The sequence below is a fragment of the Tachyglossus aculeatus genome, chromosome 11, assembly GCF_015852505.1.
Source record: "Tachyglossus aculeatus isolate mTacAcu1 chromosome 11, mTacAcu1.pri, whole genome shotgun sequence".
Taxonomy (NCBI): Eukaryota; Metazoa; Chordata; class Mammalia; order Monotremata; family Tachyglossidae; genus Tachyglossus; species Tachyglossus aculeatus.
In genome coordinates, this window is record NC_052076.1 from 74,226,751 (window position 1) to 74,244,158 (window position 17,408).

The window sequence follows — 17,408 nt, forward strand, 5'->3', positions numbered from 1 at the left end:
CTGGTCTCTCTGCCTCTGGCCTCTCTACCGCCCAGGGCATTTTCCAAAAATCTCACCCGGAACAGCGATAATTAAAGCCGTGGAAGTGAATGAACTCCCTCCCCAAGGGAGTGAGTGTAAAGTCAGATGGAAAGGATCTCAAAAGAGAACCTTAAGGGACTCACACAAGTTAAGGGATGGAGGAAGAAGGGGAACTGGTTAAAGACTTTTTAATTGGCTTTTTTTTTGAATGGTATTTGTTAAGCGCTTCCTTGGTGCGAGGCACTGTCCTAAGTGCTGGAGTTCATACAAGATAATCAGGTTGGACAGAGTCCCTGTCCCCCATGGGGCTCACAATCTTCATCCCCATTTTACAGATGAGGTAACTAAGGCACAGAGAATAATAATAATAATGGTGGTATTTGTTTAAGCGCTTACTATGTGCCAGGCACTGTTCTAAGCGGTGGGATAGATACAAGGTAATCATGTTAGACACAGTCCCTTTCCCCCATGGGGCTCACAGTCTTAGTCCCCATTTTACAAATGAGGCCACTGAGGCACAGAGAAGTGAAGCGACTTGCCGAAGAACACACAGCTGACAAGTGGCGGAGCCGGGATTAGAGCACAGGACCTTCTGACTCCCAGGCCCAGGCTCTACCCACTAGGCCTCTCGACGTATAGTCTCCAAGACCGTCGACGGGCAGCCGAGAACTGTGTTGATCTGTGTTCGACCCATCTGTCCAGGATTCCAGCACACCTGGTCAGGCACTGTGATGCAGGAATTATTTTGTATTTACTATGTGCCAGGCACTGTACGCATCGCTGCGACAGAAACCAGCTAAACACATCGGACACAGTCCCTGTCCCTCTTGGGGCCCACAGTCTTCATCCCCATTTTATGGATGAGGGAACAGAGGCATAGAGAAGTGAAGTGGTTTGCCCAAGGTCACCTAGCACCTACCCGTACTAAGCGTTGGGGTAGAATCAAGATTATCAGATCCCACACGGGGCTTTCAGTGTACATAGGCATTGTGGGCAGTGAATGTGTTTGTTATATTGTTCTACTGTACTCTCCCAAGCGCATAGTACAGTGTTCTGCATGCAGTCAGCACTCAACAGCTATGACTGATTGATTAATTAAGGGAGACCGGGTTTTGAATCCCCATTTTGGAGATGGGGGGAACTGAGGTCCAGAGAAGTGAAGTGGCTCACCCAAGGTCCCACAGAAGACCCACCCAGGTCCTCTGGACTCCCAGGCCCGTGCTCTTTTGACTAATAACACGATGTTGTGTAAAGAAGGTTTTGGGGCCAAAGGACTAACTAGCCCTAAGACCAGAATTACAAGATTTTGCAATTAGGAAGGCCTAATTTTGCATTAGGGGGCCTAAGGCCAAGTAGCACTAATAAGAAAATTCTGTGGTAGAAATACCTCAGGTGCATTAGTTGGATGTATTTCTTCACTGTGATAATCAGTCATATCTATTGAGTCCTTACTGTGTGCAGGGCATTGTACTCAGCGCTTGGGAGATTACAGTATAACAATATAACAGGCATCTTCTAGACTGTGAGCCCACTGTTGGGTAGGGACCGTCTCTATATGTTGCCAACTTGTACTTCCCAAGCGCTTAGTACAGTGCTCTGCACATGGTAAGCGCTCAGTAAATACGATTGAATGAATGAATGTTCCCTTCCCACCATGCCCTTACAGACTAGAGGGGGAGACAGACATTCATAGAAATAAATAAAATTAGAGATATATACGTAAGTGCGGTGGGGATGGCGGGGGCGGCGGGGGGGGGCGGGGGGAGGTGAATCAAGGGAGCCAGTCAGCATGCCCCAGAAGGGTGTGGGAGAGGAGGAAATGAAGGCTTAGTCAGGGAAGGGCTCTTGGAGCTAGAGATGTGCCTTCAATAAGACTCTGAAGGTGGGGGGGTGTAATCGTCTTTCAGTTATTAAAAGGGAGGGAACTCAAGGTCCTCGCACTCTCATGCTCCTATACCTCCTGTGGAAGTGTCTGTCTGGGGCTGTATGGGGTCTCCATTAATGATAATAACTGTGGTATTTGTTAAGTGCCTACTAGGTTTCAGGCACTGCACTAAGCCCTGGGGTGGATACAAGCAAATCGGGTTGGATCCAGTCCGTGTCCCTCGTGGGGCTCCCAGTCTCAATCCCCATTTTTCAGATGAGGGCCAGAGAAGTGAAGTGACTTGCCTAAGGTCACACAGCAGACAAGTGGAGGAATTGGAATTAGGACCCATGACCTTCTGACCCCCAGGTCTGTGCTCGATGCACTACACCATGCATTAGACTGTAAGCTCCTTGAGGGCAGTGATAGCATTTTTTTTAAAAAATGGTATGGATTAAGTGCTCTTTAAGTGCCAAGCACTGAGCTAAGGTACAAGACAATCAATCAATCAACCAGTCATATTTATTGAGCACTTATTTTGTGCAAAGCACCATAGTAAGCACTTGGAAGGGTGAAATAGAGCAATACAACAGACAAATTCCCTTCCCACAGTGAGCTTAAAGTCTACAGGGGGAGACAGACATTAATAGAAATGATCATTGGTATTTATGGAGAGCTTACTGTGTGCAGAGTACCGTACTAAGCACTTGGGAGAGTTTAATAGAACAATATAACAAATACATTTCCCGCCCCCAGTGAGCATCCGTGCTAGATAAGCCCATGAAGATTAGAGCCAGTGCTTAAACTCCGTAACTGTAGAGCGGCCGAGGTCCCCTACCTTGAAGGGAATGATGTACGCGGCTACCGGCACACCGACACTCTGCACCAAGTCCCTCAGGACGTGGAGAAATGCTCCTCTCGGTGCCAGTCGTGCCCAGTGGTTACCACGTTCTACGGTTGTGGCCCACCCTGGCCTTGCTTTCAAAGTCAGTAAATGAATAAGGATCTTCCAATAAAATAGCTTGGGAAGCCCTGGGAATTTCAGCCCCTATGTTTTCCTTTCCCTGGGATACTTCAAGCTTCTAATTATTTCCAGGATTCTGATGGCGGAACATCAAGTGCCAGTCAAATACCCACCCCTTTGAATTTTTGTAAATAGGAATCTTCTATTTTCTTGTCGTTTTCCAGTGGCTCGTGGCCCTAACAAAGGTCATTTCCTTAATAATAGTGTTTACTTAAACACTATGTGCTTAGCCTGGGGGTAGGTGCAAGAGTATGAAATGGATCAGTGGTATTTATTGAACTGGACATAGGCTCCGTCCCAAAGGGGGCTCACAGTCTGTCTTATCCCCACTGTGCAGATGAGGAAACCAAGGCCCGGAGAAGTTTGGTGATTTGCCCAAGGTCACACGGTACTTGAGTCTCCTGACTTCCAATCTTGTGCTCGATCCACTAGGCCACACTGCCTCCCCCCGTGTCTTCCCAGAGAATCCGTAACCCTGTGCTTTCCTGACTTGCTGAGATGTACTCAAATGACATGAACTCTTGATTTTTGTTATTCTTATTTTGTTATTGATATAACATCAAAATAACATCTTGAACTCTTCATTATTATTATTATTATTATTATTATTATTTTCATCATTATTTTGTTATTATTATTTTGTGCTTTCTATGTGTGAAGCCCTGTTCCGAGTCCCGGGGGAGATAACGAGGTGATCAGGTCGGACACAATCCCAGTCCCATGTGGCGTTCAAAATCTAAGTGGGAGGGAATAGGATTTAATCCCCATTTTACAGATGAGTAAAATCCTCTTTTTACAGATGAGGAACTGAATCTCAGAGAAGCGAAGTGACTTGCCCAAGGTCACACAGCAGTTAAGTGGAGGAACTGGGACTAGAATCCAGGTCCTTCTGACTTCCAGGCTTGTGCTCTATCTACTAGACCACCCTGCTTCCTCTGCAGATGGGCTGGGAAATAGGAAGTGGGGCCTCGGAGGCGTGTGAGGGTTGGCCCCTGGGTCCTCTTAAAATCCCACGTGTCGGTCTCCTACGGTAGAAATGCTAACGTCCCCATGAAGAGCTACCGTAAAGGGCCCGGGATATTCCATTTGGAGTCTTCCCATTATATTTTTAGGCGGAACGTACATTTCCCCCAGAACAACTTACCGGCTCCTTTTTGCTTTGGCTTGCCCTCTCGATCCCTGCGTGTAATACTGCTTCTCTGGCATCTGCCTCCCGGTGGTAATTCCTGCAGGAATACAATAATAATTGTGGTATTTGTAAACTGCTTACTGTGTGACAGGTACTGTACTAAGCACTGGGGTGGGTACAAGCAAATCGGGTTGGACACAGTCCCTGTCCCATAGGGGTTCACAGTCTCAGACCCCACTGAGACCCCTCAGACCCCTCAGATGAGGTCACTGAGGCCCAGAGAAGTGAAGCGACTTGCCCAAGGTCACACAGCAGACATGCGGCAGAGCCAGGATTAGATCCCAGGTCTTCCTGAGCCCTAGACCCATGTTCTATCCAGTAAGCCATGGTGAACCAGTCTCAGCCCTGCTGGCCTCCCTCAATTTCAGGATGGCAGAGGTGGGGTGAACTGAAACTTATTGAACCTGCTGTGAGCACGTGTGTATGATTGCTATCTCCCTATCTCTCTCTGTCTCTCTCTTTCTCACCCTTTCTCAGCGACAGACTCCATCTCCTCTCCTTGGACTCTGGCCCAGCACTCCAAATCTGGAGATTCAGACAGAGAACAAGAAGGAAAACCCTAATAATAATGATGATAATAATGGCATTTATTAAGCACTTACTATGTGCAAAGCACTGTTCTAAGAGCTGGGGAGGTTACAAGGGGATCGGGTTGTCCCACGGGGGGCTCACAGTCTTCATCCCCATTTTACAGATGAGGTCACTGAGGCCCAGGGAAGTGAAGTGACTTGCCCAAAGTCACACAGCTAACAAGTGGTGGAGCCGGAACTTGAACCCATGACCTCTGACTCCAAAGCCTGTGGTTCTTGGCACGAAAGACCTACTTCGAACCAAATACAGCATTAGAAAATTCAGGCTTTGGTTGGAAAGTGGCCAGTTTGTGTGTTCTTTAAGAGCAGAATCAGGCCCTCGCTGTAAGGCCGAGAAACAGCGTGGCTTAGTGGATAGAGCAGGGGCCTGGGAGTCCGAAGGACCTGGGTTTGAATCCCGGCTCTGCCACTTGTCTGCTGTGTGACCTTGGGCAAGTCACTTCACTTCTCTGGCCCTCAGTTCCCCCATCTGCAAAATGGAAATTTAGTAACCTGTTCCCTTTAGTAACATTTGAGCCCCATGTGGGATCTGATCTTGTATCTTGTATCTGATCTTGTATCTACCCTAGGGCTTACTACAGTGCTTGGCACACAGTAAGTGCTTAACAAGTACCACAGTTATCATTATTAGTATTATTATTATGCCATCAAATGTGTTAAAGAAGCACTTTGGCCTATTGGAAATAGTGCCAGCCTGGGGATCAGAGGACCTGGGTTCTAATCCTGAGTCTGGCCAAAGGTTGCCATCTGACCTTGAGCAAGTCACCTCGATTCTCCGGGCCTCAATTCTCCCGTTCTCCCTCCTACTTAGACTGTGAACCTGATGCGGGACAGGGACTGTGCCCAACCGAGTAAACGTGTATCTATCCCAATGCTTAGAACGGTGTCTGACATGCAGTAAACACTTAACAAACACCATAAAAAAGAAAAAGAAAAACTGGCATTGTGTGCTGGTCTAGGCAGCGATCTGCTGAGTATAGTATACAGGGACTGGGTCTGAGCTGGTCATCTTAGGACTTAATACTGTGCTTAGCACGGTGCTTGGCCCAGAGTAAGTGCTTAACAAATAGCCCAATTGTTATATTAGTCCTGAGGCACAGGGGCTTGAATGAACAGTTTCAGTCCCAGTTAGATTCCAGTTTAGGCAGTGAGCGGCAACTGGGCTGACCAATTGCTCTCCCCAGTAAATCGCTATGGCGGATTCCTTTGACTCGTTATTATTATGGCTATTATTAGGGTATTTGTAAGCACTTGGGACGTGTCAGGCAATGTTCTAAGCGCCGGGGTAGGTCCAGCCTCCGTCCCACATGGGGCTCAGAGGGAGAATGGGTGTTGTGTCCCCATTTTCTGGATGAGGAAACTGAGCTTCCATATATGAATCCCTAGGCCACTCAGAACGAGTCCAGTGCAAGCAATGGGCCCAGTTTAATGTCTCTCTCCCCCTCTAGACGGTAAGCTCATTGTGGGCAGGGAATGTCACTGTTTATCGTTGTATTGTACTTTCCCAAGCGCTTTGTACAGTGCTCTGCACACAGTCAGCGCTCAATAAATACTACCGAATGAAAGGGCCATGAAGCTATCGGTGGCCTTCTCTTTTAATTGAAATCAGCTGAAAGGTCCGCCCTACAGGGCAAGCCATTTGAGTTTCAACACATTCGTTTTAATCTGCCGGAGGATGAGTCAGCAAACCTGCCTGGTTCCATGTGACCCCATCAGAGGAGGAAATACTGAATTCATTTTATTTTATTTTATTTTATTTTATTTTATTTTTGAGTCCTGACCCAGTAACTTCTAGTTCATGGTGGAGGCAAACCGTGAATCACAGGAGGCTTACTCTCTTGGAAGTGATTTTCATTTTATGGATCTTTTATGTGGCCCAAAAGGAAGGCAGCCAATCGGAATGTTTCATACGGTTCTGTGAGGTTTTTCTCTCCTCTTCCGCTCGGAGAGCCCCAGGCGTGGAGTTTTGGGGTGCCTTTGGTCCTCCTCACCCCCAAAGGAAGGACTGGTGGATCCTGGATGTGATTGCCCGAACCTGGGCCGGAGGGAAGAAAAACACGCCGTTGTCATTTCTTAGGCTGTTCTGCAAGCTAAGCAAAGGCACCCGGGTATTCTAGATAGAAGAGATGTTCAGATTGTGTACGGCATGGCGCCTTCTAAGATACAGTCCAGTTCTGCCTATCCTGAAGGCCCTTCTTCTCCTGGCTGAATGGAGTTAATTAGCAACCATCTCCATAGCAACTGCCTCCTAGTCCAAAAACATTGTCCAGTTTTTGCAGTTTAGCTTATCCCACTGTCTACCTGAAGGGCTCTTCACTGCTTTGAGTTTCACTTGAGTTGTCCCTGTGCCTGTTCATGGATGTGAATGGTCAAGATAGAAAAACACCGTGGCAGCAAAATGCTACTGAGTTCGATCGCACCAGAAATGCCTCTCAAGAATTCTGGAAAAGCCAAAGTTGGAAGTGGGTAATATTGACATCTCGGTTCTCTCATCTGCCACAAGTCTGCCCACCCCTAAAATAGCAACTCCAGGAGGAAGAATTCTTATCATTTTTTTTAATGGGGGAAATGGAATCGAACCCATTCCACTGTCTGCATCCCCTCCCCCCCCATTTATAGTGCATTCCTGTTATTAATTAAGTCCCTAAACCCTAGGCACGGACAATTGCCGTGCCTAGAATTCGAGGTAATTTCACTTTCCCGAGGGTCTCCCCATTTCTAAAGGCTCTTGGATGGGAGATTAAGAATTTGACGGCGGCGGGTGGGGTATCAGACAGCTCCTGGCCCGGAGCGTGTGTTTGATCCCAACTGGGAAGGTCGCCCGGCTATTGTGCGGAAGCGGGCTGATCCCCGTCGAAGGGGCCCCGGTGACTCTGGCGGTACTCGTGGATGGGGAGCGATACGGTAAACCCGGCAGAGGGTGAGGTACAGTCTTCCCGCTACGGAGAGGCGGCTTGGAGTGGTAGGAGAGCTGCGGCCCTGGAAACCCCAGCTTCTAGTCCCAGCTCTGTCGCCCGTCTGCAGCGAGGCCTTGGGCAAGTCACTTCACCTCCCTGGGCCTCAGTTTCCCCATCTGGAAAGCAGAGTGGTAATACCTGAACCCAACCTCACAGGGGACCTGTGGAGAACAAATTAAAGTAACTAATGTGAGTGGCAAGAAGAGCACCAGCTAGAAACTCAGGTAAGCGCTTAGCACGGTACTCCGCACGGGGTAAGCACTCAGTAAATACCACTGATCGACTGAGGTGAGACCGGCCCCCTGGTTTCATCTCCGAATGACAAGGAGGCAGGTTTTGGTGGGCAGAAGAGTTCCTCGTTCCTCTAGACTGTAAGCTTGTTGTGGGCGGTCCCAAGTGCTTAGTGCAGTGCTCTGCACCCAGTAAGCGCTCAGTAAATAAGATGGAATGAGCAGCTAGAGCATGGGCCTGGGAGTCAGGAGGTCATGGGTTCTAATCCCAGCTCCATCACTTGTCTGCTGTGTGACCTTGGGCAACTCAGTTGGCCTAGATTACCTCATCTGTAAAATGGGGATTGAAACTGTCAGCCCCATGTGGGACAGGGACTGTTTTCAACCCGATTTGCTTGTATCCACCCCAGCACTCAGAACAGTGCCTGGCATATAGTAAGCGCTTAACACATACCACAATTATTATTATTATTATTATTATTATTATTATTATTATTATTATTATTATTATTATATCTGCGCATCAGGCAGAAACTCCTCACCCTGGGCTTCAAGGCTCTCCATCACCTCGCCCCCTCCTACCTCACCTCCCTTCTCTCCTTCTACAGCCCAGCCCGCACCCTCCGCTCCTCCACCGCTAATCTCCTCACCGTACCTCGTTCTCACCTGTCCCGCCATCGACCCCCGGCCCACGTCATCCCCCGGTCCTGGAATGCCCTCCCTCTGCCCATCCGCCAAGCTAGCTCTCTTCCTCCCTTCAAGGCCCTGCTGAGAGCTCACCTCCTCCAGGAGGCCTTCCCAGACTGAGCCCCTTCCTTCCTCTCCCCCTCATCCCCCTCTCCATCCCCCCCATCTTACCTCCTTCCCTTCCCCACAGCACCTGCATATATGTATATATGTTTGTACATATTTATTACTCTATTTATTTATTTATTTATTTTACTTGTACATATCTATCCTATTTATTTTATTTTGTTAGTATGTTTGGTTTTGTTCTCTGTCTCCCCCTTTTAGACTGTGAGCCCACTGTTGGGTAGGGACTGTCTCTATATGTTGCCAATTTGTACTTCCCAAGCGCTTAGTACAGTGCTCTGCACATAGTAAGCGCTCAATAAATACGATTGATAATAATTCTGGCATTTGTTAAGTGCTTACTATGTGTCAGTCACTGTTCTAAGCGCTGGGGTAGATACAAGGTACTAGGGTTGTCCCACATGGGGTTCCACAATCTTAACCTCAATCCCCACTTTATTGATGAGGTAACTGATGCACAGAGAAGTTAAGTGGCTTCCCCAAGGTCACACAGCAGACAAGTGGAGGAGCCGGGATTGGAACCCACGTCCTCGGACTCCCAAGCCTGTGCTCTCGCCACTAATCCGTGCTGCGTAGATGTGATTTTAAGAGGGCTCCGAAGGTGGGGAGAGCGGTGGGCTGTTTGATTTGAAGGGACAGGCTTTTCTGGCCATTCCTCGGGTCCGGTGTCAGCGGCCTGGACATGGGGGTTGTGAGGAGGGAACTGAGATGGGACAGGAAAGGGGGTGGGGGTGGGGCTGGACATGAGACTGGCTGGAGAGGTGTTTGGAATTAGTGTTTCTCTGGACAGACCCTTTCATCCTATCCTAATCATTCATTCAACTGTATTTATTGAGCACTTACTATGTGCAGAGAACTGTACTAAGCACTTGGAAAGTACAATTTGGCAACAGATAGAGACAATCCCTACCCGACAACGGGCTCACAGTCTAGAAGGGGAGACAGACAACAAAACAAAACAAGTAGACAGGTGTCACTAGCATCAGAATAGATAAATAGAATTACAGATATATACACATCATTAATAAAAGAAATAGAATAATAATTATGTACAGATATACACAAGAGCTGTGGGGCAGGGAAGTGGGTAGCTCAGAAGGAGGGAGTAGGGGCGATGGGGAGAAGAGGAGGAGCAGAGGAAAAGGGGGGTTCAGTCTGGAAAGGCCTACCTATCCTACTCTATCTTTTTGGCAGCCATACCCTATCCAATGATGCAGCTCGGCCATCTCTCAGGGACAACTTTCTACCCCAGCTGCTTCCAGTCAGGGGAATTAGTGACTAAGGCACACACGCCCCGCCCCCACACTCTTCCTGCCCTATATAAGCCTGCAGGGCCCTACCTTTTTCAAGGCTGGTTGTCTTTGAATCGTGGTAGTGGCTGGATTTGGGAGAATAAGGGGGGTTTTTTTGGAAGGAGGCTTTGATCTGCTTACTGGCTTAGGAGCTGGGAGTTTTTCAAGGTTACTTAATTACCCCAAAATCTTGTTTGTAGGGCTGGAGTGAGAGGGTATTTTTACTCTATCCTGACCTCATTCATTCCTGCATTGGGGGGCAGGGGTGGTTAGTGGACTAAAGAGGTTATTACTCCATCTTAGCAGGCTTCCTGATCACTCAAACTGCCTCTTTGTTCTCCCACTTCTCTCTGTGGCTGTGGAAATTCTAAGGGACACTTTGCTACTGCAATCAATCAACAGCATTTGAGAGCTTCCTTCAGGAGGAGCACTGTACTAAGGGCTTGGGGGAGTCTAATAGAACAGATTAAGCAGACATGTTTCTTGCAGCCTTGCCTCACCACCTCAACACACCTGTCCCCTCTTCTCTGCTCTCATTATGGTGTTGCTTTCCCTTAAACCTTCAGATAGGCCTGTCTTGTGCATGTTGACATAGTTCCCTTTTAAATTTATAGGTCCAGTATTGGAATAATGAGGGGGTTTGGATCCAGATGATACAACAGGTAAGGGGAGATTCTGGGTACTTAATTGATGTGGGGTGAAGGCTTCAGTGCTTAGAGGGTGGGATTAAGTGCATTGGTGAACTGGAAGGGAAAATGAAGTGTGTTTTTTAGGGAGGGGGTGGGGAGATGAGAACTTTAGGGAAGGCCTGTTAGAGAAGGAACAATTTCAGAAGGCCTTTCATAGAGATGGAAGAGTCCTGGTATGTCAACAGGGTAGGTGGGGGGTGGGAGTGCCTGCTGGGAGGATGTTTGGGATGGGTTGAGGGTGGATGTGGTCCAGATGAGACATAAGGAGCTGGCTGGAGCTTTCAGGCTTTTCCTAATCCCAGGTGGATGTCGAAGAAGTCCTGATGAGCAGACTAGAAGGACCAACTTATTTCTCCTCCCAGAAGCTCCTCACCACCCTTCCTGGTCATGAGGACTGTTGCCCCTTCAGTGAGGACCCAGAGCAGCTGATCCCCATGGAGATGAGGAATCAAGAGCTGAGCTTCCATCCCTAAGGGAAGGCGATGAGGGCATGACTAGGGGATACTGCAGGAGGAGGGCAAGGTTTAGAGTGGGGTGTTACTCTCAGTACTGTGGTTGGTTCTACCCACTGGGGCTAAGGCTCTGCATAGGGAACTGGTTCTGTGACTTGACTGTGGGACTGAGAAAACACAGGATCCTTAATTCTATAGAAGGGTCATTTCTCCCTGAACCCACAGTCCTGTCTACAGGGTCACCCTGCAAATCCTCAGCTCCTAAAATGGTGGAACCCCTTTGTGCTTGACAGTGACTGCCTCTGAGGACGTTAGGAGGGTGTGGGGGAATGGGGGAGTGGGGGGAAAGCCTAGTGTTCACAGTGAAGCTGACCAGGTGTTTTTTGGCTTGCTAGATGTGAGCTCTTCCAGGCTCAAAAACTTCCCCAAGGCCCTCCCTGCAGAACTATTATGTGGGGGTTTCATTCTCATGGATGCTGACCTTACTCATTCCCTTGCTGGGGGTGGAGGGCAGGTAGTAGGTTGAAAGGCCTAAGGCCTCCCTCTCAGAAGGCTTCCTATCCACTCAAACTTGCTCTTTCTTTGTTCTCCAGCTTCTCGCTGTGGCTGGGGAAGTTCTAAAGGACACTTGGCTCCTGCAATCCATCAACTGTGTGTGAGTGCTAAGTATATGCAGAGGACTGTACTGTTTGGGGGAATACAATGCAACAGAACAATCACACCTGTTGCCTGCCACCCTCTTTCACCCACCTCAGCACACCTGTCCCCACTTGTCTGCAATTCTGAGAGAGTTCCCTTTCAATTTTATAGGTCCAGTGGGGGAAGGTGGGGGGTGTTTTCAGATGATACGATACAGGTAAGGGAGGGATTTGAGCAAAAGGATATGTACTTAATGGGGGCAAGGGGGAGTGGGGGAAGTTAATGCTTCAGGGTTTAGCGGGTGAGAGTAAGTGCATGGGTGAGCTGGAGGAAAAATCAAGTGTATGTTCGTGTGTCTGGGGTGTGGAGAAATGAGAGCTTTAGTCAGGGAAGGCTTGTTGGAGAAGAAACAATTTCAGTAGGGCTTGTAAAGATTTTGGAGACTGCTGTTATGTCCACTGTGTGGGTAGGGGGTGGGAGTTCCAGGGGGGAGGATGTGTGGATTGTGGATGGATGTGGTCCAAGTGTCCTCCTTCAGTGCGGACCCGGATGAGCTGATTTCCATGGTGAGGAAGAATGAGCTGAGCTTCCATCTCTAAGGGAAGGTGATGGTGGACCTGAGGAGACCCAGTGTCCTTAATTCTTTAGATGGATCAATCAATCCTACCTGAACCCACAGCCCCTTCCACAGGGTCACCCTGCCACATCCTCAGTCCTTCCAGAGTTGGAACCCCTCTGTGCATGACAGTGAATGCCTCTGAGGGAGTTGGGGGGAAGTCGAGGGGGTGGGAAGGGAGGAGGGGAGAGTCTAGTGTTTGAGTGTAGCTGGCTAGGTGCTTTCTGGCTTGCTAGCCATGAGCTCTCCTAGGCCAGGAAATTTCCCCACTTTTCCTCGGGGCTGTTTGTGGGGGATATCATCCTTCACCTATACTGATCTCATTCATGCCTGTGTTGGGGGTCAGGGCTGGGTAGAGGGGTGAAGGGCCTAGCACTCCATATCGGAAGGCCTCCTGGCCACCTCTCTGTTCCTCAGCTTCTTGCTGTGGCTATGTTAGTTCTAATAGACACTGGGCTCCTGCAGTCAATTGACGTGAGCCCGCTGTTGGTTGGGGACCGTCTCTAAGATGTTGCCAACTTGTATTTCCCAAGCACTTAGTACAGTGCTCTGCACACAGTAAGCACTCAATACGATTGAATGAATGAATGATACTGGAATGTGTCCTACATGCAGAGCACTAACCTAAGTGCTTGGGGATAGTACAGTGCAGGGGAATTAGCAGATGTGTTCCCTGTAGCCCTGACTCACCACCACAGCACACTTGTCCTCACTTGTCTCCTCACTATGGTGTCTCCTTTCCTGAGACTTTGTTAGGCATGTCTTACATATTGTAACATAATTTCTTTTCAATATTCTAGGTCCAGCATCACTTTACTGAAGAGTCCCAGCTGACAATACAAGTGAAAAAGCTGAGTATATGTACCTAATTTCTGTGGAGTGAATGCTTCATTGCTTGGTGGGTGGGACTAAACGCATGGGTGAGTTGGAAGGGAAAATAAAGTAAGTGTGTGTGTGTGTGTGTGTGTCCTATTCTCCTGTGGTGTTCTGTAGCCTCCAACTTGTATCTTTGTAGGGCGCATAGAAAGGTTTGGTATGGAGTATTGCAAGTCTTACAACTCCTCTTGTTTAGTCTGCCTTTGTACTGGAGACTTGTTGTTGTTGAAGTCCAGGCCTCTTCCAACGTGGGAGTGTGGGGATCCAATGGCAGGGGTAAGGAAGAGTGGAGGATCCAGGCTTCTGTGGCTGTTCTCTCATGCCTATTGAAAACCAGGCTGATTTGCGGGATGTTGGAGAAATGTCTCTATGTTGGAGAAACTGCATCATTTGAGTTTCCTTCTCAACTTGCAGGAGCACCATCAGACCAATCACTCCACACAGTGCGCTGAGGGAAATCTTGGAAATAGGACCACCTCAACGATATCATGGTCGGTGAGAAGTAATTTAACTTGGTCTGTCATCTGCTCCGCAACAATAATTCCCTTCTCTCACTGACTCCAGTGCCTATTTCCATGACCGTCTGTTCTAGATTTAGAGGAGGCAACTTCCCGGCGCTTAATAATTTACCCTGCATAATCAGTACTTTCACAACTATCAAACTGGTCCTATCCCCTCCACACACACTTTGGTCCTATCGGGGCACCACCGCACCCCCCCCCCTCGTGTGATCCGTCTGGTCCTATGCCCCCCCGCTCCTTCTGGTCCTTTGCCCACCCCACCCCAGCCCCCACTCCGACTGGTCTTATTGCCCCTGGTCTGGTTCAATCCTTCCTGCTCATTCTAGTTCTATTCCCCCGCCCCCCGGCTCTGGCTAGTTCTTTCACCCTGCTCTGTCTAGTTCTGTTTCCCCGGCTCGGGCAAGTTCTATCCCCCCCAACCCCCACTCGGTCAAGATCTATAGATCTATCCACCCACTCTGACTGGTCTTATCGCCACCCCCCTGCTCCCACCGGTCCCTGGCTTCGAGTGGTTCTATCCCCCATCCTCCTTCTGGTTCTATCCCCCCCCCACTGACTGGTTCTATCCTCTCTCCCCCCACGCTCCATCTGGTCCTTTCTTCCCCGCTCCATCTGGTCCTTTCTTCCCCGCTCCATCTGGTCCTTTCCCGCCCCTGCTCCGACTAGTCCTACCCGCCCCCCCAGTTCCTACTGGTCCTATTGTGCCCCCCCCATCACCCCCACTCTGACTGGTCCTATCGCACCCCCACCCCGCTCCAACGGGTCCTACTGCCCCCGCTATCATGCTGTCCCCCCTACTCCCCATTAGGTCTCGTGCTGTCACCCCCTGCCCGGCCTAGTGCTGTCGGCACCCCGCCTAGGGCTGTCGCCCCCTGCCCAGCCTCGTGCTGACCCCCCCCCCTGCCATGCCTAGTGCTGTAGGCCCCCCGTCCTGCCTAGTGGTGTTGGCCCCTGCCCCACCTAGGGCTGTCACTCCCCCTGCTTCGTCTATTGCGATCCCCCCGCTCTGCCTAGTGCTATGCGCCCATGCTCTTCCTAGTTCTATCCATCCCTACTCTGCCTAGTGCTGTCCCCCACAGCTCTGCCTAGTGCTGTGCCCCTGAGCTCTGCCTACTGCTGTCGCCCCCCACTCCACCTACTGCTGTTACCCCTGCTCCGCCTACTGCTGTCGCCCCCGGCTCCGCTTACTGCTATCCCCTCCACTCTCCCTAGTGCTATCACCCCTGCCCAGCCTAGTGCTATACTCCCCGCTCTGCCTAGTGCTATCCCACCTCTCCACCTAGTGCTATCCCCCTGCTCTGTCTACTGCTATCCTCCTGCCCCAACTTGGGCTTTTGCCCCCCGCCCCGCCTAGGGCTGTCGCCCCACCCCCCCACTCCATCTACTGCTATGCCCCCACTCCGTCTAATGCAATCCCCTAGCCCCGCCTAGGGCTCTCGTGCCCCCCACTCCACTCCTTCTAGTGTTATCCCCCTGCTCCACCTAGGGCTGTTTCCCCCTGCCTTCCCGGCCTAGGGCTGTCGCCCCCCCCCCCCCACCCGGGCCTAGGGTTGTCGCCCCCACCTCCCGGCCTAGGGCTGTTGCCCACCTCCCCGCTTAGGGCTGTCACCCCCCACCCAACTGCCTAGGACTGTGGCACCCCCACCCCGTCTAGTGCTATCCCCCCCACCCCAGTTAGTGCTATCACCCCCGCCTTGCCTAGTGCTATCCTCCCTCTCCGCCTACTGCTATCACCCCGCTTCTCCTAGTGGTATCCCCCTGCTCCGTCTAGTGGTATCCCCTTGCTCCATCTAGTGGTATCCCCCTGCTCAGTCTAGTGCTGTCCCCCGGCTCCGTCTAGCGGTGTCCCCCGGCTCCGTCTAGTACTATCCCCCTACTCTGCCTAGTGTTATCCCCCTGCTCCGCCTAGTGCTATCCCTCTGCTCTGCCTAGGGCTGTTGCCCCCTGCCCCGACTAGGGTTGTTGCCCCCCAGCTCCGTCTAGTACTATCCCCCTGCTCTGCCTAGTGCAATCCTCCCCTGCTCTGCCAAGTGCTGTCCCCCTCGCTCCGTCTAGTGGTATCCCCTTGCTCTGCCTAGGGCTGTCGCCCCCTCCGGCCCCGCCTAGGGCTGTCGGCCCCCCCCCCGGCCCCGCCTAGGGCTGTCACCGCCCCCCCCGGCCCCGCCTAGGGCTGTCGGCCCCCCCGGCCCCTCCTAGGGCTGTCGCCCCCCCCGGCCCCGCCTAAGGCTGTCGCCCCCCCCCGGCCCCGCCTAAGGCTGTCGCCCCCCCCCGGCCCCGCCTAGGGCTGTCGCCCCCCTGCCTAGGGCTGTCGCCCCCTCGCCCCGCCTAGGGCTGTCGCCCCCTCACCCCGCCTAGGGCTGTTGCCCCCTCACCCCGCCTAGTACTATCCCCCCACCCCGCCTAATGCTATCCCCCTGCTCTGCCTAGTGCTATGCCCCCTGATCTGCCTTGTGCTATCCCCACCACCTAGTGCTGTCCTCCCCCCAGCTCCGTCTACTGCTATCCCCCCAGCTCCGTCTAGTGCTATCCCCCCGCTCCATCTAGTGCTACCCCCAACTCCAACTAGTGCTATTCCCCCGCTCTGTCTAGTGCTATACCCCCACTCTGCCTAGGGCTGTCACCCCTGACCCCGACTACGGTTGTCGCCCCCACCCCCCAACCCCCGGCTCAGCCTAGTGCTATCCCCCCAGCTCTGCCTAGTGTTATCCCCCACTGCTCTCCCTAGTGCTATGCCCCCTGCCTAGTGCTATCCCCCGCCCCCGCTCTCCCTAGTTCTCTGCCCCCCCACCGGCTCTGCCTAGTGCTATCCCCCCCGCCCTGCCTACTGCTACCCCCCGCCCTGCCTAGTGCTACCCCCCGCCCTGCCTAGTGCTACCCCCCAGCCCTTCCTAGTGCTATCCCCCCGCCCTGCCTAGTGCTATCCCCCCGCCCTGCCTAGTGCTATCCCCCTGCCCTGCCTAGCGCTATCCCCCCGCCCTGCTTAGCGCTATCCCCCCGTCCTTCCTAGCGCTATCCCCCCGTCCTTCCTAGTGCTATCCCCCCGCCCTGCCTAGCGCTATCCCCCCGTCCTTCCCAGTGCTATCCCCCCGCCCTGCCTAGCGCTATCCCCCCGCCCTGCCTAGCGCTATCCCCCCGCCCTGCCTAGCGCTATCCCCCCGCCCTGCCTAGCGCTATCCCCCCGCCCTGCCTAGCGCTATCCCCCCGCCCTGCCTAGCGCTATCCCCCAGCCCTGCCTAGCGCTATCCCCCTGCCCTGCCTAGCGCTACCCCCCAGCCCTGCCTAGCGCTACCCCCCAGCCCTGCCTAGCGCTACCCCCCAGCCCTGCCTAGCGCTACCCCCAGCCCTGCCTAGCGCTATCCCCCCAGCCCTGCCTAGCGCTATCCCCCCAGCCCTGCCTAGCGCTACCCCCCCGCCCTGCCTAGCGCTATCCCCCCCGCCCTGCCTAGCGCTATCCCCCCGCCCTGCCTAGCGCTATCCCCCCCGCCCTGCCTAGTGCTATCCCCCACATTCTGCCTAGTGCTATCCCCCCCGCCCTGCCTAGTGCTATCCCCCCCGCCCTGCCTCGTGCTATCCCCCCGCCCTGCCTAGTGCTATCCCCCCCGCCCTGCCTAGTGCTATCCCCCCCGCCCTGCTAG